Raw genomic sequence first — 27,441 nt, 5'->3', positions numbered from 1 at the left:
CGAGAAATTTTCTGGGTTGTGCACAGCGGGCAGATTTCAGTCAGAAGCACGCATATTGTCTGCAAGAATAAAACCATTTAGTTTCGTTGCGGTGGATATGTTAGGTTCACTCAACCAAACAATGTCAGACCTCATGAAGAGTTGTGTCGGTTCCTAAAGAAAAAGAACTGAATGCTATTCTGTGTCCACATAAGCTAATAGAAGGACAGAATGAGTTCATTGGACGATTAAACATGCTTAGTTATTATATAAACACACACCAACATAGAGTTGTCGCAATTCGAAGTGGTGTGTCGGAAAAATATGCCACTGGCATCCGACATGATTAGCCAGAAAGAAGACAGAATCGGTCTAAGAATTTGCAAGGACGGTAAGGGAAGTCTGGAGGAAGGTCCAGCAGTCATACTAAAACACTAGAGAAGCAAGAAGAGCTAGTGAAACGAGCGCGAATAATACCTCGATTCATAGGAGGCCAGTGGGTGATGTGTCAAGCTCATATACTCCAAACGGGGAAACGAATAAGTTTGTAACATAGTACAAGGGCCTATACGAAGTACTGAAACTACATAATCAGAAATTGTGAAGCTGCAGCTGCCGACAAGGACAACGATTGAGAATGTGGGACATTATGACCAACAGAGAGCGCCCGAGGCAAATTCACGGGAGGTATTAGAAAAGTCGAGGAAAGAGGGCAAGAAGAAGAAGTGGAAGGATAAGCAACAGGAGACAGATGTTCAGATACCTCATACTTAGTATGCTTTGAGGGCAAAGAAGTAATTGATATGTGTTGTAATTGTGTGATCTTGGAATACGTATTTTTATTTTATATGAAGTATAGTACTGGGCGTTAACGTGGTTTTTCGATAAGGTTACATTTCGGTTTTACAGTTACTGTTCGGAGACTGTTGGTTTCTGAGAGTAGGGAAGGTATTATTGATGGATGTTCTCAGGTTATCGTATGGGAGAAGGACCAGAAAAGAAGAATGCTAGTTTTGGCATTGCACCTATTAGGAGGGATGGAGTGGGAGCGCTGCAGGGACATCGCGTGGACGAAGGTGTTCTGTTTTCCAAGCAACCAGACGTGGTGTTTTACAGTCACAGACAGTCAGTAGGTTTAGTGTTTAATGTGTGGGAATTGTCGAACGAAATTAGGATACTGGGGGACGTGTTTTCAGGGATACTGCAGTTAGCAAATTGGGAGGCTGAGACAGGCCTCAAAGGAGGACAGGAAATTGCTCATAGTTATGCATCAATAAAGGAGCAGGTGCTGGAGGTTGTCTGGAGTAGTGGCTCGTGAATCCAGGAGGGTGAAGAGGTGGATATATATTGGGGGTAGAATTTTGGAAACCATATCCGGCAGAAGATGCCAGGGGGTTAGCTTAGGCAAACTATGAAGTGGCTTCCACTCTGATTGTGAGCTTGGAGAGTGCTTGCGAAACATCACAAGCGTAATTCAACAGCTGACTAACGAACTCAATGATTATGCCAGGGCCTTGGCCAGCACACTGAACAGGGACTTGGAAGCGGTTTAAAGACGAATTTGCAGGAAACCGTCCACCAAACGCTCCATCGATAGTTGAGTCCGTTTTTCTGTCGCCTGAGAAGTATCTAAAGGGGATATACACTGAAAAGCCAAAGAAACTGGTACATCTGCCTAATATCGTATAGGGCTCCCGATAACACGAAGAAATGCAGCAACACGACGTGACATGGACTCCACTAACGTCTGAAGTAGTGTTAGAGGGTACTGACTCCATGAAACCTGCAGGGCGGCCTATAATTCCGTAAGAGTACGAGGAGGTGGAGATCTCTTATGTACAGAGTGTTGCGAGGCACCCCAGATACGCCCAATAATGTCTGAGGAGTTTAGTGGCCAGCGGAAGTGCTTAAACTCAGAAGAGTGTTCCTGGAGCCACTCTGTAGCAATTCTGGACGTGTTGGGCGTCGCATTGTCCTGCTGGAATTGACCAAATCCGTCTGAATGCGCAATGGACATGAATAGATGAAGGTGATCAGACAGGATTCTTACGTACGTGTTGTCTGTCAGAGTAGTATCTACACGTATCAGCGGTCCCATATCACTCCAACTGCCTACACCAGCTTGAACGGTCCCCTGCCGACATGCAGGGTCTGTGGATTCATGAGGTTGTCTTCATACCCGTACACGTCCATCCGGTAGACACAATTTGAAACGAGACTCGTCCGACTAAGTTACGTGTTTCCCGTCATCAACAGCCCAATGTCGGTGTTGAAGGGTCCACGTGAGGCGTACAGCTTTGTACCGTGCAGTCATCAAGGATACACGAGTGGGCCTTCGGCTCTGAAAGCCCATATCGGTGATGGTTCGCACGCTGTCACTTGTTGATGACCCAAATTAGAATCTGTAGCAATCTGCGGAACGGTTGCACTTCTGTCAGGTTGAACGATTCTCTTTATCGTCGATGATCCAATTCTTGCGGGGTATTTTTCCGGCCGCAATGATACTGGAGATTTGATGTTTTACCGGACTGCTGATATTCACGGTACACTCGTGAAATGGTCGCAGGGGGAAATCTCCACTTCATCGCTACCTCGGAGATGCTGTGCCCATCGCTCGTGCGCCAACTGTAACACCATGTTCAAACTCACTTAAATCTTGATAACCTGCCATTGTAGCAGTAGTAACCGATGTAATAACTGCTCCAGATACATGTGTTATATAGGTGTTGCCGAACGCAGCGCCGTATTCTGCCTGTTTACATATTTGTCTCTGTATTTGAATGCGCATGCCTATACCAGTTTCTTTGGCGCTACAGTGTATGTAAAATTGGTCAAAAATGTTAAAGTTTTTTGCCACCAGGTAGCCCAGTAGCATGTAAGAAATACTATCTCAAATTTTTTGAGTTTCATTCGTGCAACAACTGATGAATAATCAATCTTCTTTCAACTAATGCGCAGAGCCACACCCACTTTTCCTCAAGACTCCCCCCTTTTTTGCGATATGTTGTTATTTCCTGGCACTAGAGAAGACATCTGTCAGCCCATTTATGATGTGAATAATTAGGATTTAATAAAGAAATGCAACGTGATGGAACACATACCCATACGAAAGCTTTATTAACCTCATTTAGAACAGACGCCGAAAGGCAACATTTTGCTAATCTACTACTGTTGAAGTTTCCTCACATATCCAGCTTTCAGTGATGGTAACTCTGGAAGAAGCAGGACCCTCATGAGACAAGGATTTGATGCTCGTTGCTTCACAGAAAACCTATTACAAAAGGTTGATAATGGGTGGCTAGTTCTGAAATGTCACTGAAGCACATTGGCAAAAGGGCACACCAGAAGGATCAATCTAGAAGGAAAGTCCTATCCCGAAGGTGAAAACGACCAAATGTATTGTTATTGCCGACATTAAGGTACTGGTTTCTCGCATAAACGCTAGTAAAATATTTTTTCTGCATATCCCACAACATTCATTTTTCAGTGTACAAGGAACATTCTCGGCTGAACCATTGCAGATAGAAAGGTGAAATTTGCTACAGACCTTTTACATACTAATACGCAACGTCCTATGGTAGAAAATTTTTCGAAGTGCGTTATCCTAAAATTTACAAAAGTTATTGTGAAATGGAAATTGCTGTTTGTTCAGCAAATAAATCTAAAAAATTTATGCGTGACATCTAATACTGACATTAAATAGAGGTACGCAGATTTACTTATCTAATTACTAAGAACAGCTTACCTCAAATTGAAAGTGATAGGTAAAGTAACGTTTGACAAAATGTTCCTCATGCGATAGAATGTATTCTAAAAGTATCCAGCAACGTCACGATCAACTTGTTAGACAAAAAAATTGAAAAAGTTTCCATATTATAGTCAACAACATAATGACAGCACGTGAAAAACGTGGTTCAATTATCTCTCAAACAGTAAAAGCTACATTGGCTTACATGTGCCTGCGTATTTTCTAATACATCCCCCTTAAAGAATGAGAAAGATGCAAGCAGAATTGGCACTGGAATTACAGCAAGTATTGGAGTTGAGCTGACAGATCATAACGATCTACCACCATTGTGCTACGGATGATGTAACAATGGATAGTGCAGGGTTCAACATGTGGGTGAAGTTACCGCTAGCAAGCATGCATGCAGTACTTAGCTGTTACACAGTGCGCACTTTCCTGGTGTAGATAGTGACAGTTGAGAAATTTTTGTGAGTGAGGGAGGAAGGCGTGCGGAAGGTGAGGATCGACACGAGGTGATGACCAAGAGTGGGCTCTAGCAAATTCAAACTAGGGCAGTCGCCACAAGCCACACTCTTGATATTGCGATGAGTGGGAGTACGTGCATCGTGCAACTCTTCCAGGGTAAAAATGGGGGGAAAACCTTGCCAGAAGGAGGTGATCGAACCAGAGAGCAGGTTTAGATCGGTACTCAGAGTACAATGAAATGGTGGTAGTTGTTAGTTCCTACAAGTAAGCCGCGCGGGATTAGCCGAGCGGTCTAGGACGCTGCAGTCATAGACTGTGCGGCTGGTATCGGCGGAGGTTCGATTCCTCCCTCGGGCATGCGTGTGTGTGTTTGTCCTTAGGATAGTTTAGGTTAAGTAGTGTGTAAGCTTAGGGACTGATGACCTTAGCAGTTAGGTCCCATAAGATTTCACACACATTTGAACAAGCTACAAGTAAGGGACACTCGTGACGGCGATGTGTCGTGAATTGCAGGCTAAAGGACTGTTAATCAATGGGACTATGTGTGAAATTACTCGAACATGTTTCATTTACCAGCTGCTATGATGGGAGTTACTCTGTTGAATGTCATACAGCCATAACTGTATTAATGACATTTTGGCATCAAATTAAGTAGGATGATAGCAGCACAGGAATGGCAGATCACTGTAGAACAGTAGTTGTAGCATCTGGAGCAGTATTAGAATGGTAGAGATCAGTTGACCAAGATCTAGACTATTGCAGTTCCTAGCAGCTTGCTGTGTCTGATTTTCTTCTGCCTAGCTCTCACTATTGTAGCATATGGAGCAGTATTGGGATGGTAGAGATCAGTTGACCAAGACCTTGACTATTGCAGTTCCTAGCAGCTTGATGTGTCTGATATTTTTCTGCCTAACTCTCATTTGTCTGAAAGAATGAGTTCTGAGAGAACCCAATCCACTGGTAATTTTAAGTCCAATGGACTGGATCACCTGAGCGAGGTATGAAAGATGCATTTGTGGGTTCATAGATTGATGCCCATGTAGTAGTTAATAGTAGCTGATTTAGTATTTAGAGGTTAAGTAAGATGATTACAGCAGGGAACTGGCTTGGAGAAAGACCTGAGAGGCTGGTTCATCTTCATTTGGGGGAGGGGGGTGCTGTGTAATGGTGGTACTTAGTCTATGACGAAAGATTCTATGTCGTTAGCAAATGTCATGAGAGGTAGTGTGGAAGCCACCATGGAGTGTTGCGTTAACAGCCAGAAGTTGGTACTCTCCAGTGTGGCGACGTGTGGGTTACAATAGTGGTCGCACATGTGAATTGCGAAGCCAGGACAGCCAAGCACAGCAGCAAACTGTACCCCACAGTGGTAGCTGTGCAGCAATGGGGTTACATTACCACATCAAGACAGGTCTCTTGTTATGGAAAACATGACTCAGCACCAGGTTTTTAGTGAAACAAATGCGCACCAGAGGCATATAAATGAGTCTGAATTTCAATGCAGAGGTTCACTTCTCATCACTGGAGACCTGCAGCACCACCATGACTGCAGAGCTACACCAGACCGAGAGATGACCGGTCACCATCAGCAGGTGCCATGGGTTTGAGGCCAACAGCCATCTGCACTAAGTCGTTCATGGGAGTTGGTGTCACTGCCCCACTGATCTGCCATGCAGGCTTACTGCCTCTGATGCTGATCTCCTTGTGAGACTTGGAGCCATAGTGCTAGCTGTCATCTCTTACCAGAGGGCAGCAAGATGTACCTTGTGAACAGCTGTCTTCATGACAGTGACGCAAGTGGAGAGAGGGGCCATGAGGCCTCCAAGATGCTGAGGGAGGTAGATGCTGCTAACATCAAAGGCTGTGGCCCGAGGCCCAGGAGAAAGACATGCCATGACATGTATGTCACAGCACCTGAATCATAGCTCTTAAAAAGTGTCAGCAGCAATCTTCAGTGGCGAGTGAGTAACTATTTCAGAAGAGTATAACAATAATTGAGTATACGTTCAAATGCGTCCAAGCTCTTGATAGTCCACGGCAGAGTTAAGACCTTTAGTGGGTACCATTTCAATTTGATGTTGATTTCCTTCTGCATGGAGCAGAGCATTTTCAGTGGGACGAATAAGGTGACTAGTGTGACGTCACAAGTTTGTTGTGAGGCTGGTATTTCTCATGGGCCCCACTGTGGCCTCTCAAGGGTTTCCATCAGCAGTGCCTTGTGATGGATCGCCAGCTGAGGCGAAACACACACCCATACATCAACGCTGCTCAGGGACAACACAAAGAGGTGGGGTCGCCTTACTGGATCATGTACTGAAGAAAATAGGTCATTCTTAACTGTCAACAGTGTTTCCCCTGGAGAGACTGTCACCCCACCACTTACTCACCCGCTACAGATTGCTGCCATGGCTTAACACTGCAACTTGCACTCTGAAGAACCATGTCATAGTTGCTACAGACTTTCTTGGATTTCAGCAATTAGTATGGCAATATTTTAAAATGTACGTAAGTCCTCTGACCCACAAGAAAATTGTCCGCAGCTCGTGGTCATGAGGTAGCGTTCTCGCTTCCCGCGCCCGGGTTCCCGGGTTCGATTCCCGGCGGGGTCAGGGATTTTCTCTGCCTCGTGATGACTGAGTGTTGTGTGATGTCCTTAGGTTAGTTAGGTTTAAGTAGTTCTAAGTTCTAGGGGACTGATGACCATAGATATTTAGTCCCATAGTGCTCAGAGCCATTTTTGACCCACAAGAAAATTATATAAATGAACAACAGTTTATGACATTTCATTACATTCACTTTGACATGCATCGGAAACGAAATAAATTGTAGAAGTTGAATCCAGAAGCATTTGTACATATTAACACAAAGTTAACAATTTTCCCTACAGGGAGCAGTATGGACTAGATGCTACTTCTTTTAGTTCTGCAAAGACTAGCAGATTTCGATGCTAGCGCAGATAAACAGAAACTAGTGCAGGTACCATATCCTACTGAACACAAACAAAGAAAGAAGAATTTGTAGAAATGGACGGCTGTATCGTTAGTTTAGGCCCTCTCCGATGTCACTGAAAAAAGTATTTGGTGTACATTTAAAAGAATTGTGCCATAGTTCGGCAGCTACAACGTCAATAAGTTGTTGCGTACGTCAGGAAATTTGCCACAATGTCGTCTGTACATCAGAGAAAATCGTAGCTCCACAAATTCACTCTTGTGCTTACAATTTCGGTGACTTGTCTTAGCGGCCTGTAACTGTACATATCAGTAATAAATAAGTCGTGTACATCAGCCTAAACAATTGTAGGTATGACCTGTTTCTCAAACAAAAACTTTTGATGTTACAGTATTGGCGTCTTTATATTTTCTGTATAATGTGTAAGCATGTGAAAAATAGGAATGCCATCTCTGACTCTACTCTTTCAGGTTTCCCTCGGCTTTAAAATATCTATTTGTGGGAGGGATGTTTGCGGCCCGTTTCTAGCGATTCAAATTCTTTGAAAGCAAGCGAACTGCGGGAAGCACCTCCCACCCTCGCAACACGAGCTTCTTCATTCTGTAGCGCCTAAGATCAGACGGGGCTGGCTATTGGGGCGGCCCCCGGCACATCGACTGCCTACTGGAGAGGAAGTGAATTCGCCCTGCTCCCGCGTTCCCGGCTGCGCCTGTCCCAGCCGTTGCCGGCGCCGTGCAGCCGTTCCACCGGAGATCGACCCCTGATAGCGGCGTTCTCGCCTGCGCTACAGATTGCTTTCCGCCGGCAGGGGGCGTTTAGAGTTTTATTCAACAACAAAGCGATGGAAAAGTGGCCGACAGGCTGCTACCTCTCTGTCTGTCAATAGAACGCCGTGCTTGCACTGGAATTTGCTAATTACACCTAAAGACGTTACAAAATTACTGATATCAGTATGTATTGGCACTTTCCTTTCGATATCAATGCTGTCTCCATCGATACCAGGTACATAATAATTTGAGGGTACCGTAATAAATATCAGAGCACTTGTTTCGCAACTATCGAATGGTGCTGGAAACAATAACAATACCCGTTTAATGAGATTTAAATCGTATGTAGTTTCTAAATGGTATAAATAAAACAGAAATGCTGAATACCGTAGCATTCATAACCTAGACTTTACTTATCAGATATCACCAACATCTGCCAGTAATTGGCTGGAGCACTCCAGTGGGCTCATAGTACGAATCCAATACAATTGCAGGTAAGGTTAGCATGAAATGTGAGGGGTAGGAATAGCAGTTTAATTGCCATCTCGGAAAAAAGAAAAATCATGCAGGCACTAGACCTATCGAAGAGGAAGCAGATTTACTTTGTCTTTCAAGCCTTTCCATGAGCGAATGTAAGAACTGTAGTGTTGGCTTAAGAGCCAACACCGTGTTACTAGAGAAGGCCGAAACGCACGCGTTTTAGCTCACGCAGGCTGGCGTGAGGAGGGAAGAACTATACTGACTTGAGGTCTGGAACATGACAAGGAATTAGATTTCAGAAAGCGGACGGAAGTAGTTTGATACTTAACTTTAATCCATTAATGATGAACGTCGCTCTTGACGGTACATGAGTCACAATATTATCTGTTCAGAAGATATAGTAACTGAATATGGCGCCTTGCTAGGTCGTAGCAAATGATGTAGCTGAAGGCTATGCTAAACTGTCGTCTCTGCAAATGAGAGCGTCTGTAGACAGTGAACCATCGCTAGCAAAGTCGGCTGTACAACTGGGGCGAGTGGTAGGGAGTCTCTCCAGACTAGACCTGCCGTGTGGCGGCGCTAGGTCTGCAATCACTGATAGTGGCGACACGCGGGTCCGACGTATACTAACGGACCGCGGCCTATTTAAAGGCTACCACCTAGCAAGTGTGGTGTCTGGCGGTGACACCACAAGAACTTTAACATGATAGATGTTTAATCATATTTTTTATGTAGTAAGACACGATGGAACAACATTGAAGAGATTCCAATATTACTTAATGAAAGAAAGATGAAAAATACTCAACCCGCAACGAGGAACAAAACATAAACCATGCATATACAAAGACCGCAAATCAATATTTATTGTACTCCTAATATCCTAAAGAAACCTTTGTTCAACTACTTTCTAAACTGAGAAGATTTCTGTGGTGTCACCGCTAGACACCACACTTGCTAGGTGGTAACTTAAATCGGCCGCGGTCCTGTAGTACATGTCGGACCCGCGTGTCGCCACTGTGTAATCGCAATCCTAGCGCCACCACATGGCAGGTCACAAGACACGGACATGACCTCGCCCCAGTTGTACGGACGACATAGCTTGCGACCAGACCTACCAAGTCTTCCTCTCATTTGCCGAGAGACTGATAGAATAGCCTTCAGCTTATTCCATAGCTACTACCTAGCAAGGCGCCATTTGTATCAGTGCTTATAGCTACTACTATTCAAGAGATGTATTCCAACAAGAGAATAAAGTTAAGTATATTATTCCAGCTACGTACTGTTCTTCTTATTCATTAATAAGTCTCATGTTCCAGTACTTCAAGCCCGTCTGCGTTAGTTTAGCGTGCACTTTCAGCCACTTCGATCTACAAGGTGTTGGCCCAGTTGCCGACACATCAATTTCATCTTTAAATACGCAAACTACATGAAGTTCACCTAATTGCAAGAGGAATTTTATGTTAACAACTTCCAAACACGAAAAGTGGTGACTGAAATTATATTACGCTGGAAGACTGAGTTATTTGCTGTTTCCATTCTTTTAATGTTTTAATCACATGAACTATGTAGTCTAACAAAAGTTAGGATGAAACTTCCCGGCACATTAAAACTGTGTGCCGGACCGAGACTCGAACTCGGGGCCTTTGCCTTTCGCGGGCAAGTGCTCTACCAACTGAGCTACCCAAGCACGACCCATGACCCGTCCTCACAGCTTTACTTCTGCCAGTACCTCGTCTCCTTCTGAAAAGTTAGGTTATAAAACTGATCCTGTCAAGAGTACGTTAACTTTGCATTTTTTCTCTTTAAACTTTTTCCGCTTTAGAAGGTATTATTTGTCTTAACAGAACAGAAAAACATTTTAATTTATTTGCTCCGAAGAAGAAAAATTTCATTTCACTTTAAAACAATATTGTAGGTCTAACAAGAAGGATTTTAATTTTATCAGGGTACTGCAGATTTAATTTACTTCACTTCTTTATTAATCCCATTTATAAAAGCAATAAGATAAATGAAAGGAAAAGTTTTAAAAGTCAATACTAAAATTGTTTTCTTTTCTAAAAAAATATGTCGAATAAGCTCGCTGACGCAGAGATAACTGTAGACCGAAAAGGGGGGGGGGGGGCTACCAGCCGTGGTGTGGAGGTACTTGCTGCGGAAGGTGAAGCTCGCAGCTTAGAATTCCAGTCCGACACGCACTTTTGCTCCATGCCTGACTTTCACTTTGAGATATACAGGTCGTCGATAACTTCTTTTGCGGTTCCCGGGTCTTCAGTGTCTTCTGTGGCATCGAGGTTATAATGTATACCAGGACAGCAGACATGTAGTGGCAGACAAAATAAAGAACAATGTAGTAACATTATTTCATTCGAGGTGATCATTAAAAGTTCATGAGTACTCCTTGTATGTAGCAGGCTATGTATTTTGTTTGCTGTTGGAGTATTTGGCCTTTACTCCTTACGTTTGTAGTTCATATTGTATTAGAGATATTTCATGGAAATGTAGGGTCATTTATATATTTCGCCCTGTATTCGAAGTAAGTTACTTTGTTTCCAAGAAATGATGAAAAATACAAAAGCTTCTATACCTTCTTATACTTCCGATACCGGTTTTTTTTACGGTATTATCGATAAATCGACGCAATTGTAAGTGTTGGTGTTGAAAACAAATATCATACAGTATCTGGTATTGGAAGATGCCCACGAACACTCACACTACCTCCAGGTGACCGTACGTCAGACACAAATCCCCCAGGTTAACTATAGGTACAATACACCCTCCATCCTGAACTAGTGTGTCTGTCTTTGTCCTCGTAATACATTAGTAAATTATTATCAGCGGACGAGGCTTTCAGGAAACGATGCTTTATACCTCCATATACAAGTTATCGTTAAAAATGAAATACATAAATAGAAAAGACTGGCTTTAACACATTTTATCATACTAATCTTAACAGACTAGGCCATCTAGCCTGGTACAGCGTAAGAACTGACGGGGAAAGCCTATTAGGTTGGCTAATGGCCACTAATTAAGGTGTGGAGCGATCAGAAGATGAGATGTGTAGTACAACGTGATACAGGAAATTACTCCTCAGATAAGTGATCAACTTCTACACACATGGGAATCAGAAACTTTGTGACAGAATTCATTTTTACAACGGCTGTGAGATTGCAGAGACCGGATATACAGAAACCAATTGGGATCTTTTGTTTCCTATATTAATTCTTAAGCCAAAATTTCTGCAGAAATTAATCACCGTAAGTACCATTCGGTTTTACGCTGTCTAGTATACAACCGTAATGGAAGGAAACCCTCATTTCTCTCCATGGACCTGGGACAGGTCTCGCGTTCCATCACCCAGGTCTCGCTCCCACACAATAGCACTGGGATGGCAATTATTCCGAAGATATTTACTTCTGTTTCGATTGTTCAGTGTCTTCTCACCGCCCAATGAATTGTGTCATACATGGTAGAGGAAGATCACACTTATCTTGAGTTACGTGAAATCTGTAGCTGATGAAAATATTCCATTATCGATGGTGACGTTTGATCGAATGAGGCGTTGCCATTTTGCTGTCGAGATTATGAATTACTCCTTCCAGAAATTATGTATTAGAATTAAAGTTAAACAAGTTTCTGCATATAATTTTCATAGGCATCCAGAAATGCTAGGTCATCTTCAAACAGATTTTGAAAATTCTGTATTTTGCTTCTTGTTTCGGCGACCCGACCGTCATGTGAAACGAGTATATATCGTTCTATTACACAATAGTTGCTTCCACAACTATAGCCTTGCATACTGTACCACAATACATTTCAGGTCTGAAATCTTAGCTATAGATAACTATAATTGCATCACCCCATGAAGAGCAGAAGATTGTGACTTGTGAAGCAATAAAGAGTTTTCAGGCGCAGCTGTAGTAGATTAATTACGTACCAGTTTCAGAGCGCGAAATGCATAACATATTTACCACAATAATTGTTTGTTGTATATTCGTTACGAAAGATGCTTATAGTATATGAAATTTACAAATTGCAACGACGCCTGAAATAACTATTGTTACAAAATAAAATCCGTGGTGCAATGAGATACGTTTGAAAACATTTTTTCAGGTTCTCTTGTAACAGAACATAATGGAGCAGAGAATGGTTGTAAGGTACAGGTAACGAATATGAGGACAAAAAATTAATGAAAGGGTATATTAATCATTCACATTAAGTAAACTTAAATACTCTTCATTATACTGTAATGTTATTCGACACAGGTTATTAAGAGTGGTACCTCTAACTCAGTATCTTAAATCCTCCACCAGTAAGTCATTCAACGCTGTAAACTGTATCCATGATGACAGGCCGGTGTGGCCGAGCGGTTCTAGGCGCTTCAGTCTGGAACCGTGCTACCGCTACGGTCGCAGGTTCGAATCCTGCCTCGGGCATGGATGTGTGTGATGTCCTTAGGTTAATTAGGTTTAAGTAGTTCTAAGTTCTGGGGGACTGATGACTTCTGAAGTGAAGTCCCATAGTGCTAAGAGCTATTTGAACCATTTGTATCCATGATGAAAGGGAAATTGTTATGTTGTATCTAAGTCTACTGGATTTTGTGCGCATAGGTAAAATCTTCTAGGATGTTAGGCATTGTCACGTTCTTCTTCAGTTCCCTCTTATACGATCAAAGTTTCGATCCTTTGGCCGGGACCTTCTTCAGGATCTTACGGTATTTTCGGTTTGTGTTACTTATTAATAGCCACCGTGTCGAGTTATCGACAACTTTTTCCCATGGGAAGCAGATCAAAGGTCAGTCCGGTGTGAGCACATGTGGCGGCATAACTGCAAGGGGCGATTCATATTCATAGGTGGGAGATTCTCAAAAACTATGAACATAAAACGAAGCTTAGGCAGGGACGCCAGATAAAGAGGAGGAGAGGATTTAGTGAGATTATGCTACGGAAATTAGCAAAGTTAATCTTAGCAAAGACGTCTTGATCGGAAAAGGGTTAGATTTCTCTGCTCTACTTTATATTCACGATCTATAGGGCTTCTGAGGACGGTCTGACTTCATGAGATTACATTGGCCCAATAAAAGCATTTATACTGATTAAGTGCATCGGGTAATTCAGATCCATTAACATAGAAGCTCAGTGGTAAGTGAGAGCGCAAGAATTAACCTGGGATTTATTACTGTAACTCAATTTCATTTTCTCCCTAAAGCATCAGTAGACAAATCACGTCGTTTAAATAAGCTGAACCTATGGAACTGGATCAAGATTTAAACCATGTCAGGTATCAAGAAAAGATGGGGTTGATAATCACAAAGAATGGCAGTCTATTTAGACTAAAGAGACGAGATAGCTACGGGTATTTACGGGAAACGAACTTACAGTTTGTAAAAAATGCACACAATTCAGAAAAGACGGTAAGACTTCTCATGGTTATTTAATGAACTGAATGACCCCTTATCACAGCCCAGTGGTAGGATATTCGAATATATCGTTTTGGTTGTACGGCTACAGTGCCTTTAATTGTTGTTTTTGACGTTGTGAGTAGATTAACAGCGTCTCAAGCGTCAAAGCGAGGATGGTCACCCGTACTTAGAACGACGGTTGGTGTAGCAGAGTAGAAAATTGCTCTGGGTGCCCCAGTAAACGATTCCGATTAACTTCGCGTGGTTCGCCTTGCCCGCAGCGTACCGCTAAGAGAGCGCTCAACGCCAAGGAAGCATCGAGGCGCGGAACATTTTCAGATCATCTTCTGAGCATTTTCGAAAGATGTAAAAACCGTTTATAATATACTTTGTATGAGATAAGGCTGAAAACGGATTTTGAATGCCATTAAGCATCTCCGCATTCTCCCTCGATATACAATGGTCCAAATAAATGTTGCATACATTATATTAATACTCGTGTAATAGATCGTGAATACAACATTTCGTAATGATGTGGAACGTATTAGTTTAACATAAGGTTTCTTAACACGACTTTATTTTATTATTACTGCATATCTCAACATTCATCCATTGAGTAGAAGGAGTACTCATTCAGAATTGGTTTAAATTTGTTTTTAAATGGTCGTTGGCTATCTTTCATGCTTTTAATGCTGTTTGGTACATGATCAAAGACTTTAGTGGCAGAATTATTCATTATTCTCTGCGCCAAAGTCAGATTTAACCAAGAATAGTGAAAACCATCCTTTATTCTAGTGTTGTAGCTATGCAGTTTGCTATTATTTTTGAATTGGGGTGGGTTATTAATACCAAATTTCGTAAGTGAATGTATGTATTGTGAAGGAACTGTGAATATCCCAAGTTTCTTAAATAAATATCTGCAAGCTGATCTTGGGTAGGCTCCAGCTGTTATTCTGGTTAGACGCTTTTGTGCAATGAATACTTTTTCTTTTCATCACCAATTATCTCAACATATTATGTCATATGAAAGCAGTGAATTAAAACAGGCATGGCAAGCTAATTTACTGATATGTTTGTCATCAAAATTTGCAATAAACCTAATAGCAAACTGCTTTATTATCAACACTGGACGTATAAGAAATAAAACTGGATTAGTTCTGTCAGGTAGAGTGCTAAGAAAAAAAGGAAATAAAGAAGATAAATACAGTCGCGTTTGATTATAGTAACAATAAAAAGATTTACGAAAGATTCCACTGCAAAACACGTCCTTTCTCACTGTCATCTGTCATAACACATTCCTTATGAACCAAATGACTCTCTTCCTAATTGGAGACACTCTTGACTGTGGTTAGGTTTCTCCTTAGCAAATCTTCCAGATAACACTGTGGAATATTTTCACACCTCCACAGCGCCATCTATGATGCCCTGTAAGGTTTCTGTTCGAAGAGGACGATTGCAAACCGCTCGTTTTAGTATGGTCCATGCGTACTCAATGCAGATGAGATCTGGAGAATATGCTAGCCATTCCATCCGATTGATTCCATGCTCCAGTGGGAAGATGTTCACACTTAGTCTACGCCAACGAAGAGATAGAAAGTGAACTCGACTCCCAACCAGGAATCAGTGTGCACGAGGCACTTTGCATTCAAAGTGATATGGACCATGGTTGTTAGTACAAGTGTTCTCAGAATCACCCGATACCATTGTCATACTTACAAGACATGGCGCCTCCTGTAGAAGCACCTTGATCCATTACGAAAGCTTATAGATGTCAGCGATGCCTCCAATACAATGACCATTCGACGGAACATTGCAGGAACCCGCCCACCCAACCTCAGTGCAAGCAAACCCACCTTTACAAACCTGAACGTAAAATCCCCTCCAACCTGCAACACCTGCGACAAACCTCACCTCACCTGCGACAAACCTCACCTCACCTGCTCCCGCAAATGCAAAATCCAAGCCCTCTCCCAAAAAGCCTGAACTCACGACCCGCATACGCACAGCTGATCTGCAGCTCACAGAAACAACTCCCTCTACCCTCCAACAACCGCTGAAGGTGTAATCCGTTTCACAAAATTAATCCTGCGGATCATCCATCCTTTCGAAAGACCCCACGTCCTTCAACAAATAACCCACGCCACCCACACCACCTCCCATCGCAATACCTACATTACACATTCCCAAAACCAGGCTCATTTAATTTTCGATCGTCTCAAAACATTAGTCTGACCTCTCCCTTAAACTCCCTGTTTTAGGGAAAATGGCGCTACAGACATATAACATCCTATACCAAAACATCCATTCCCTCCAATGTAATAAACTTCTTCTTATTCATACCCTCCAACAACATGAAATCGATGCCATTCTCCAAACACACCATTCCATCTGCATGCCTCCTTACTTCCTACAACGCACTGACAATCCCGATCCTATTGCCCGTGGCGGAGCGGTCATCGAGCAACTGTGAAATATCCCTTCCACTCCCTAACTGCTCCTCAGTGATCTAACTGAGCTCCTCATCCTCACTATCTTTCTCTCAAAACTCACAGTAACCCTTACCACTATCTACATCCACCTTACCCATCCCATCCCTTACGATATCCTGACCCATGTCGACCAAACTTTTACCACAAAGATAATCGCAGCCGCCTTAACCTGCACTCACGCACACTCGCCGGACAACGGAACAGGCGTCAATTTATCAACATCCTCAGTGGCCATCGTATCCATCTTCCTGCTCACACCAACCCTGAGACAGATATCAGCCCTGATGCCGTTACTGATCCCCCAACCTCTTGAGGGTTATCACAGTAGAAGTCCTAGAGCCTTCTTCAGATCGTATAAACTGTACCTGTACCACTCCTAATCATCCACCCCATCTGCAGGATTATTGCCGTGTATAATGAAATGCATAATGTGCCCATATTCAGACCTTAATCGAAAGCCATTATTCCAACCTTGAAAATCTTCATGACATGAAATGAGGCTGACTTCCTACAACGCACCGTATCGGATGCCATTTCCTACGATATCCAGCGCCAAACTCTCTACTACGAACGACCTCCTCTTCCTCTATGCGCTCTTGTACTGCTCCAAGAATTTCATGGTGCATGTAGAGAATTTCTTTGTACTCGTAACCGAGACACGCTCACACGCCATTGAAAGCTCCAATCACATGTTCGCGGTTACTTACAAGCCAAACGACGTTTGGACTGGCACATGACATGCACTGAACTAACGAAACACCTATAAACTCTACAAAGTATTGGAATTTATTCCATAGAATCTCCAGAAACAACCACACTCGCACCTATCCCAACCTACATAACAGCAGATCGCTTCCAGACAAGCTCTCCAAAGCCAGTCACTTCATATTTCACCTAGAAGAGACATTCAACATCCCAAATGATCGCAACTTTGATTATATCAGGGGCCCTTATGCGTATAGAAGTACCAAACAGCTATCTCACCTCTCATACCAAACTTCCAACACTTACACAGCACTCACGGACAGGACTAAACACTCCAATAATAGCTGACGACATTACACAAATACTAGCTAAAAAGCGAAACACTGCACCCAATCATGATACAATACCTCAGGCAATGTTCCAGGCTTATCACAAAACCTTTGCCATCCTTCACAATACCATCCCATCCACAGGTTATTACCCAGAGCCGCGGAGAAAGTCCAAGATCGTCCTCTTCCTGAAATCTGAGAAACCACCCTCCCAAAGTCATCAATCGACCTGTCAGCCTCACATCAGTTTTCAGCAAAATCTTTGAAACTATTCTTACGCAACGAATTAATTAGCAACTTACAGCCCACCTGCCCATTCCCAATGCCCAATGTGGCTTTCGTCCTAACTATTCCATCGATGATCAACCTCTTTACCTTACCCACCTACTCTCTCAGCAACTGAATAAACGGAAGTCCACATTTTTGGTCTCCCTTAACATTCAAAATGCCTTTGACTGGGGGTGACATTCTGGACTGCTCTTTAAGCCATGAACCTATGCACTCTCAGTTAACTATGTCCGCCTTATAGCATCCTTCCTTCAATACCGTCCTATAGAGGTCATAGTCAACCATTCCTGCTCCCGCATCTTTCACGTTGCTGCAGGTGTGCCTCAAGGCTTGTTCCTCTCACCCGTCCTTTACATCCTGTACACTACAGACATTCCAAAGCTGCCACCCCCAAATTTACCTCCTGCAATATGCTGACGACATCGCCTACCTAGCCACTTATCATACCTTTCAACTTTCCCATGCCTCCCACCAAAACTACATCAAAGTTGAGTAGTGTAATACATAGAAATTTCAAGTAAACTGGCAGAAAAGCTAACTCACTAGGCACCACTAGGCGTTTACGTCGTTCAGATTTCCATCTCTCCATCTACAACCAAACTATCGCTCTAACAAAGTAAAGTACTTAGGACTAACTTCCAACAGAAAATTAAGATGGAATGCACAACTCCTTACCATGCAACACAAAGCCCAAAACCAACTGAAACTACGAAAATTACTAACAGGACGCACCTTGGGCCTACATGCTTCTGCGACTATCTTCACCTATAAATCCATTATTCTCCCCATCCTAACGTACACTAACATTGCATGAATCTCTGCCTCGCCTAAATTCTGTAAGTCTACGCACTCTGCCTCGCCCTCCGCATCCACCACGGATCAACGACTAATAGCTGTGGTGCGTGAAGCATTCTCAAGTTCGACATCTTTGGTGCTTGTAGACAAATATGCTTTGTTCATGTAAGAGTTCTTATTCTGTTTTGCCGGAAAAAATCTCAAGTGATATAATAGAGCATCGAACTGTCTTGAAGTTTCACATGAAACTTGGAGAAATAGCTACTGTAGTACGAGGGGCGTTCAGAAAGTAAGCTCCGATCGGTCGCGAAATGGAAACGACTATGAAAATCCGATAAAGCTTTGCACATATGTGTTGGGTAGTGTCTCTAGTATAACCCCAGTTAGCATCACGTCGCTCTTCTCATTTCTGAGCTCGCAGTGAGTGCGTAAAGATGTCTAGAAAATAGTGTCTGCCGCCAAGTACGAGGGCCTGGTGAGAAATTTCGCCTGAAGCTATGCAGCAAACATTACATAACTGTCGTGCTGTTTCTTCTACAAGACAATTCTCAGCCGCATTCTGCAGGGGCAATGAAGATGCTCCTGCATCGTTTTCAAATGGAAATGTGAGATTACCCACAATACAGTCCGCAATTGTCTCCCCCTGAGTTTCATCTCTGGTCACATGAACCGCTGTCTTTGAAGGCAACATTTTGACACAGACAACGAGGTGTAGGCCAGCGTGGAGAATTGGCGGAAAGCACTGGCGGCTGCCTTCTATGATGAGGCTATTGAAAGGTTGGTACAACGCTATGACAAAAGTCTACGTCAGAACGGCGACTACGTAGAGAAGTAGCTGAAAGGTGTAGCTAATTGTTACAAGTAAAACATTTCTGATGTTCACTGTGGTTTCAATTTGGCAATCAATCGGAGCTTACTTTCTGAACAGGCCTCGTATTTTGCTACCAAACTATGTGTATAGCGAAGATTTATTATCACGTACATGAGTTTTTGAGGGGCTCATGAGTTTCCAAGATGGCGGAGAAGATGTTGAAGATGACACACACTTGGGATGCCCTACAACGTCAAAAACGGATGAAAATGTCAAAAAAGCAGATAATCTGGTTCAGTCTGACCGTCGGTTGAGTATTCTATCGATTGCTGAAACTGTCGGAAGTGAAAAAGGCGTAGCGGAAATTTTACGTAACCAGTTTAACGTAAGAAAAGTATATGCTTCCACTGGTGACGAGAATTGTCACGACCGAATAAAAAGAAGTTCGTAAAAATGTTTGTACTGATACTTCGAATACCACGGAAAATGATCCTAATTTCTTGGAAAGAGTGGTAACATGCGACGAATCTCGGTTTTTCACTTATGATCCAGAAACTAAGCGCCAATACACGCACTGGAAGAACTTCATCGAGAGCGAAAAAATTCCGAATGAGCAAATCAAGATTCAAATCGATGAGGATTGTTTTTTCCGCTATTCATGGAATTGTGTACCTTTACTGGGTCCGGAAGGTCAAGCTATTAACCAGCATTACTACATTGAGATTATTGCTCGACTTGTGAGAAAACAAGAGAAAAAGACCCGGACTGGGGAAGTACTAGTTGTGCGTTCTGCATCAAAACAACGTATCTGCTCGAACTGCATTGTCTGTTCAAATGGTTCAAATGGCTCTGTGCACTATGGGACTTCTGAGGTCATCAGTCCCCTAGAACTTAGAACTACTTAAACCTAACTAACCTAAGGACATCACACACATCCATGCCCGAGGCAGGATTAGAACCTGCGACCGTAGCGGTCGCGCGGTTCCAGAATGTAGCGCCTAGAACCACTCGGCCACATCGGCCGGCGTGGATTGTCTGTTAATAAGTTTCTAGCAAAGCACAGCATCGCAGTCAGACCACCCTACTTATTCGTCTGACCTAGTGACATTGAAAGGAGTCTACTGGGGTATACTTATAAGGGGAATCTGAATATCGTAATGACACTAATGGAAACTAAAATGAAGCTATTATATTGTAAACGATATATGTCTCTGAAGGGGCTCTATAAAGCGGATCGCTGACTTTGCACGACGGCAGAGCCAAAGATTCTGCTTCATGTCTGAGATTGTAGTGTTGGCGTAAAAGCGCGCTTGGTGCACTGCTGTGAGTGTGTAACGGTCTGTGAGATGAGGAGGATGCAGTAGGCAGTTTCCGTGGTGTGCTCTGTAAAGCCACCAAGTGTTAGATCATAAAGCAGCAATTTTCTCACACCATTATATTGTGTTTCACCGCACGTTAAATAGGTGGTTAAAAATGATGAGAGATTTTATAATGGAATGTAAAGGCCAACGATGAAATGAAAATTTAATTGTGACAAGAAAGGATTACTGGATTTATGTTAGAAAGAAGCTTTACGAGTACATGTATTATTGGAAATGTAAATGTGGAAGCAGAAGTCTTCTCGCACTTACGGTAAAGAAGCTAAATTTTTTATTGTTTTCCTTTTACAGCGCGTTAGTGTAAATGAGTTGGCTGATAGTTGGTAACAGTGAGTTCTGCGTTGAGTAACCCCTAGAATGTACGAAAAAAGATTTAATATACAGGCTAGTCAGATATATTGCTTCTGTCATGATTCTAAGATTTGCTAACACAGGTATATGTAATCTGATTATTTGTCTTTATGCTTTTTAGTGGTGTTAGGTAATACTTGCTGCAGAAATGTCATTGTTTGAGGCTATGTCAGCAAAGATAGGTTTAATTTCGTAAAAGGAATGTAATTTTTCTGAGTAATTTAATTTCAGTTGTCAGAGGTTCTGAAAAACCGAAATTAACTTCGAATACAGCTTCACTATTGAAAAAGTCAGTGCCAGTAACTCTCCCACATCGGTGCCACCTCCCCGTCCAAGTCATATTTTTTTAAAGACATTCAATTTTTCTTAAATGCTTTCATTCATCAGTCACAAGAATTTCATGTATATTTCAAAGTACACTACTGGCCATTAAAATTACAACACCATGAAGAAATGCAGCTGATAAACGGGTATTCATTGGACAAATATATTATACTAGAACTTACACGTGATTACATTTTCACGCAATTTGGGTGTATAGATCCTGATAAAACAGTACCCAGAACAACCACCTCTGGCCACAATAACTTCCTTGATATGCCTGGGCATTCAGTCAAACAGAGCTTGGATGGCGTGTACAGATACAGCTGCCCATGCAGCTTCAACGCTATACCACAGTTCATCTAGAGTAGTGACTGGTGTATTGTGACGAACCAGTTGCTCGGCCACCATTCACCAGACGTTTTCAGTTAGTGAGTGATCTGGAGAATGTGTTGGCCAGGGAGCAGTCGAACATTTTCTGTATCCAGAAAGGCCCGTACAGGACCTGCGATATGCGGTCGTGCATTATCCTGCTGAAATTTAGGGTTTCGCATGGATCGAATTAAGGGTAGAGCCACGGGTCGTAACACATCTGAAATGTAACGTTCACTGTTCAAAGTGCCGTCAATGCGAACAAGAGGTGACCGAAACGTGTAACCAATGGCACCCCATACCATCAAGCGGGGTGATAACGGCAGTAAGGCGATGACGAATACACGCTTCCAATGTGCGTTCACCGCGATGTCGCCAAACACGGATGCGACCATCATGATGCTGTAAACGGAAACTGGATTCATCCGAAAAGATGTCATTTTGCCATTCGCGCACACAGGTTCGTCGTTGAGTACACCATCACAGGCGCTCCTGTCTGTGATGCAGCGTCAAGGGTAACCGTAGCCTCGGTCTCCGAGCTGGAAGTCCATCCTGCTGCAAACGTCGTCGAACTGTCCGTGCAGATGGTTGTTCTCTTACAAACGTCCCCATCTGTTGACTCAGGGATCGAGACGTTGCTGCACGATCCGGTACAGCAATGCGGATAAGATGCCTGTCATCTCGACTGCTAGTGATACGAGGCCGTTGCGATCCAGCACGGCGTTCCGTATTACCCTACTGAACTCACCGATTACGTATTCTGCTATCAGTCATTGGATCTCGGCCAACGCGAGCAGCAGTGTTGTGATACGATAAACCGCAATCGCGATAGGCTACAATCCGACCTTTATCAAAGTCGGAAACGTGATGGTACGCATTTCTCCTCCTTACACGAGGCATCACAACAACGTTTCACCAGGCAACGCCGGTCAACTGCTGTTTGTGTATGAGAAATCGGTTGGAAACTTTCGTCATGTCAGCACGTTGTTGGTGTCGCCACTGGCGCCAACCTTGTGTGAATGCTCTGAAAAGCTGATCATTTGCATATCACAGCATGTTCTTCCTGTCGGTTACATTTCGCGTCAGTAGCACGTCATCTTCGTGGTGTAGGAATTTTAATGGCCAGTAGTGTATTATGGTTAGCTTTGCACACTGCTGAACCTGTAGTTAGTACATTTCATTCTTCTTCATGAGAGAGCAGAATATATCGCGATCCACCGTTGCTGCTTTAGAGGTAAGAGAATTTTATTTATTTATTACGTGTACAGGAACCAAAATTATCCGTTTTTAACAGTGCCTAAGGGGTGAATGTATTTTGCGGTGACTGTATTTCTTGTTTGGTATTAGGAGTTGCATTGCCCAGTTAGTTCGTATAAAGTTTAGTTAACAATAACACGGAGTAACCACACCACTTGCAGTTTCTACACGCTACACGATAACTCGAGTTTTGTATGCATTCCCAGTTCAGGGATTAATTTAAGCATTACAATTAATTTTTAAAGAACGTTACAACATGTGACTTTTATGTATTCGCCGAGGTCAGATCTACGTTAAAGGGAACAAAATTACCGTCCGTCGAAGCGCAGAAAGAAAAAGCGGAAAGGCTGATCAAGAAGCTCGCAGAGGAAGACATCCAGTACTGTTCCCGCCAATGGAAAACTCTCATGGAGCGTTGTAGGAATAGAGAAGTGGCGTATACTGACGGTGTCAGTAACTAAATATGTATCTTTCTGAAATGTTTTACCCAAAAATCCCGTCGGGAAATGCGTGATATATAAAATTAATAATAAATATTAGGCACCCGCTAACGAATTCCAACTGTCGCTAGCAGGTCGGTGATCCAGAAAGTGCAGAATAAATTTCTGTTTTTCTTCTACGATCACAAACTTCTCGTCCTCAGACTACCGGTTTCTTTCAGCAATTACCATCTTCAAATATGTTTTAAAAACATGTCCTAACGGAATCTAGCCAAAGTGGTATCTCTAAAAGATTGTTTATCTTTCGACGATGCTACTATGGCTCTATTATTTTAAGACATGTTTGTAAAGCAGATCTGAAGATAGTCAGTGGTGACCGAAACCAGAAGTCTGAGGACGTAACAAGTTTGTGATCATAGGAGGAAGTAAAGAAATTTGTTCTCCAATTTCTACGTTAGGCCTGTACGAGGTGCATTCAAGTTCTAAGGCCTCCGATATTTTTTTCTCCAGACTGGAAAGAGATAGAAACATGCGCATTGTTTTAAAATGAGGCCGCGTTCATTGTCAATACGTCCCAGAGATGGCAGCACCGTACGGCAGATGGAATTTTACCGCCGGCGGCGAGAATGAGAACTGTTTTAAATACTTAAAATGGCGACGTTTTCCTTACTTGAACAGAGTGCAATCATTCGTTTTCTGAATTTGCGTGGTGTGAAACCAATTGAAATTCATCGACAGTTGAAGGAGACATGTGGTGATGGAGTTATGGGTGTGTCGAAAGTGCGTTCGTGGGTGCGACAGTTTAATGAAGGCAGAAAATCGTGTGACAACAAACCGAAACAACCTCGGGCTCGCACAAGCCGGTCTGACGAAATGATCGAGAAAGTGGAGAGAATATTTTTGGGGGATCGCCGAATGACTGTTGAACAGATCGCCTCCAGAGTTGGCATTTCTGTGGGTTCTGTGCACACAATTCTGCACGACGACCTGAAAATGCGAAAAGTGTCATCCAGGTGGGTGCCACGAATGCTGACGGACGACCACAAGGATGCCCGTGTGGCATGTTGCCAAGCAATGTTGACGCACAACGACAGCACGAATGGGACTTTCTTTTCGTCGGTTGTGACAATGGATGAGACGTGGATGCCATTTTTCAATCCAGAAACAAAGCGCCAGTCAGCTCAATGGAAGCACACAGATTCACCGCCACCAAAAAAATTTCGGGTAACCGCCAGTGCTGAAAAAATGACGGTGTCCATGTTCTGGGACAGCGAGGGCGTAATCCTTACCCATTGCGTTCCAAAGGGCACTACGGTAACAGGTGCAGCCTACGAAAATGTTGTTGTTGTTGTTGTTGTGGTCTTCAGTCCTGAGACTGGTTTGATGCAGCTCTCCATGCTACTCTATCCTGTGCAAGCTTCTTCATCTCCCAGTACCTACTACAACCTACATCCTTCTGAATCTGCTTAGTGTATTCATCTCTTGGTCTCCCTCTACGATTTTTACCCTCCACGCTGCCCTCCAATACTAAATTGGTGATCCCTTGATGCCTCAGAACATGTCCTACCAACCGATCCCGTCTTCTGGTCAAGTTGTGCCACAAACTTCTCTTCTCCCCAATCCTATTCAGTACCTCCTCATTAGTTATGTGATCTAACCATCTAATCTTCAGCATTCTTCTGTAGCACCACATTTCGAAAGCTTCTATTCTCTTCTTGTCCAAACTATTTATCGTCCATGTTTCACTTCCATACGTGGCTACACTCCATACAAATACTTTCAGAAATGACTTCCTGACACTTAAATCTATACTCGATGTTAACAAATTTCTCTTCTTCAGAAACGCTTTCCTTGCCATTGCCAGTCTACATTTTATATCCTCTCTACTTCGACCATCATCAGTTATTTTGCTCCCCATGTAGCAAAACTCCTTTACTATAAGTGTCTCATTTCCTAATCTAATTCCCTCAGCATCACCCGACTTAATTCGACTACATTCCATTATCCTCGTTTTGCTTTTGTTGATGTTCATCTTATATCCTCCTTTCAAGATACTGTCCATTCCATTCAACTGCTCTTCCAAGTCTTTTGCTGTCTCTGACAGAATTACAATGTCATCGGCGAACCTCAAACTTTTTATTTCTTCTCCATGGATTTTAATACCTACTCCGAATTTTTCTTTTGTTTCCTTTACTGCTTGCTCAATATAAAGATTGAATAACATCGGGGAGAGGCTACAACCCTGTCTTACTCCCTTCCCAACCACTGCGTCCCTTTCATGTCCCTCGACTCTTATAACTGCCATCTGGTTTCTGTACAAATTGTAAATAGCCTTTCGCTCCCTGTATTTTACCCCTGCCACCTTTAGAATTTGAAAGAGAGTATTCCAGTCAACATTGTCAGAAGCTTTCTCTAAGTCTACAAATGCTAGAAACGTAGGTTTGCCTTTCCTTAATCTTTCTTCTAATATAAGTCGTAAGGTCAGTATTGCCTCACGTGTTCCAGTGTTTCTACGGAATCCAAATTGATCTTCCCCGAGGTCGGCTTCTACTAGTTTTTCCATTCGTCTGTAAAGAATTCGTGTTAGTATTTTGCAGCTGTGACTTATTAAACTGATGGTTCGGTAATTTTCACATCTGTCAACACCTGCTTTCTTTGGGATTGGAATTATTATATTCTTCTTGAAGTCTGAGGGTATTTCGCCTGTTTCATACATCTTGCTCACCAGATGGTAGAATTTTGTCAGGACTGGCTCTCCCAAGGCCGTCAGTAGTTCCAATGGAATGTTGTCTACTCCGGGGGCCTTGTTTCGACTCAGGTCTTTCAGTGCTCTGTCAAACTCTTCACGCAGTATCGTATCTCCCATTTCATCTTCATCTACATCCTCTTCCATTTCCATAATTTTGTCCTCAAGTACATCGCCCTTGTATAGGCCCTCTATATACTCCTTCCACCTTTCTACTTTCCCTTCTTTGCTTAGAACTGGGTTTCCATCTGAGCTCTTGATGTTCATACAAGTGGTTCTCTTTTCTCCAAAGGTCTCTTTAATTTTCCTGTAGGCAGTATCTATCTTACCCCTAGTGAGATAAGCCTTACATTTGTCCTCTAGCCATCCCTGCTTAGCCATTTTGCACTTCCTGTCGATCTCATTTTTGAGACGTTTGTATTCCTTTTTGCCTGCTTCATTTACTGCATTTTTATATTTTCTCCTTTCATCAATTAAAGTCAATATTTCTTCTGTTACCCAAGGATTTCTACTAGACCTCGTCTTTTTACCTACTTGATCCTCTGCTGCCTTCACTACTTCATCCCTCAAAGCTACCCATTCTTCTTCTACTGTATTTCTTTCCCCCATTCCTGTCAATTGTTCCCTTATGCTCTCCCTGAAACTCTCTACAACCTCTGGTTCTTTCAGTTTATCCAGGTCCCATCTCATTAAATTCCCACCTTATTGCAGTTTCTTCAGTTTTAATCTACAGGTCATAACAAAAATGTTATGAAGAACAAATTCCTTCCTGCACTGCAGCAAAAACGTCCGGGAGAGGCTGCGCGTGTGCTGTTTCACCAAGACAACGCACCCGCACATCGAGCTAATGTTACGCAACAGTTTCTTCGTGATAACAACTTTGAAGTGATTCCTCATGCTCCCTACTCACCTGACCTGGCTCCTAGTGACTTTTGGCTTTTTCCAACAATGAAAGACACACTCCGTGGCCGCACATTCACCAGCCGTGCTGCTATAGCCACAGCGATTTTCCAGTGGTCAAAACAGACTCCTAAAAAAGCCTTCGCCGCTGCCATGGAATCATGGCGTCAGTGTTGTGAAAAATGTGTACGTCTGCAGGGCGATTACGTCGAGAAGTAACGCCAGTTTCATCGATTTCGGGTGAGTAGTTAATTAGAAAAAAAATCGGAGGCCTTAGAACTTGAATGCACCTCGTATCTCAAATGCAGCCCGTGGGTTAACTACCCTAAATATTCTTCGTATAGTAATTTCCGACACCCTAGCGAGTGTGGTATCGTAATGGGTTAGTGCCGAGAGTGTCTTCCCACGGATCTGAGAAGCGCGAGGCTGGGCGCCGGTGTAATCCCTGAAGCACCCCGACAACGACCCTCCT

Source organism: Schistocerca nitens, chromosome 6, assembly GCF_023898315.1.
Source record: "Schistocerca nitens isolate TAMUIC-IGC-003100 chromosome 6, iqSchNite1.1, whole genome shotgun sequence".
Taxonomy (NCBI): Eukaryota; Metazoa; Arthropoda; class Insecta; order Orthoptera; family Acrididae; genus Schistocerca; species Schistocerca nitens.
Note: the sequence above shows the minus strand (reverse complement) of the source record.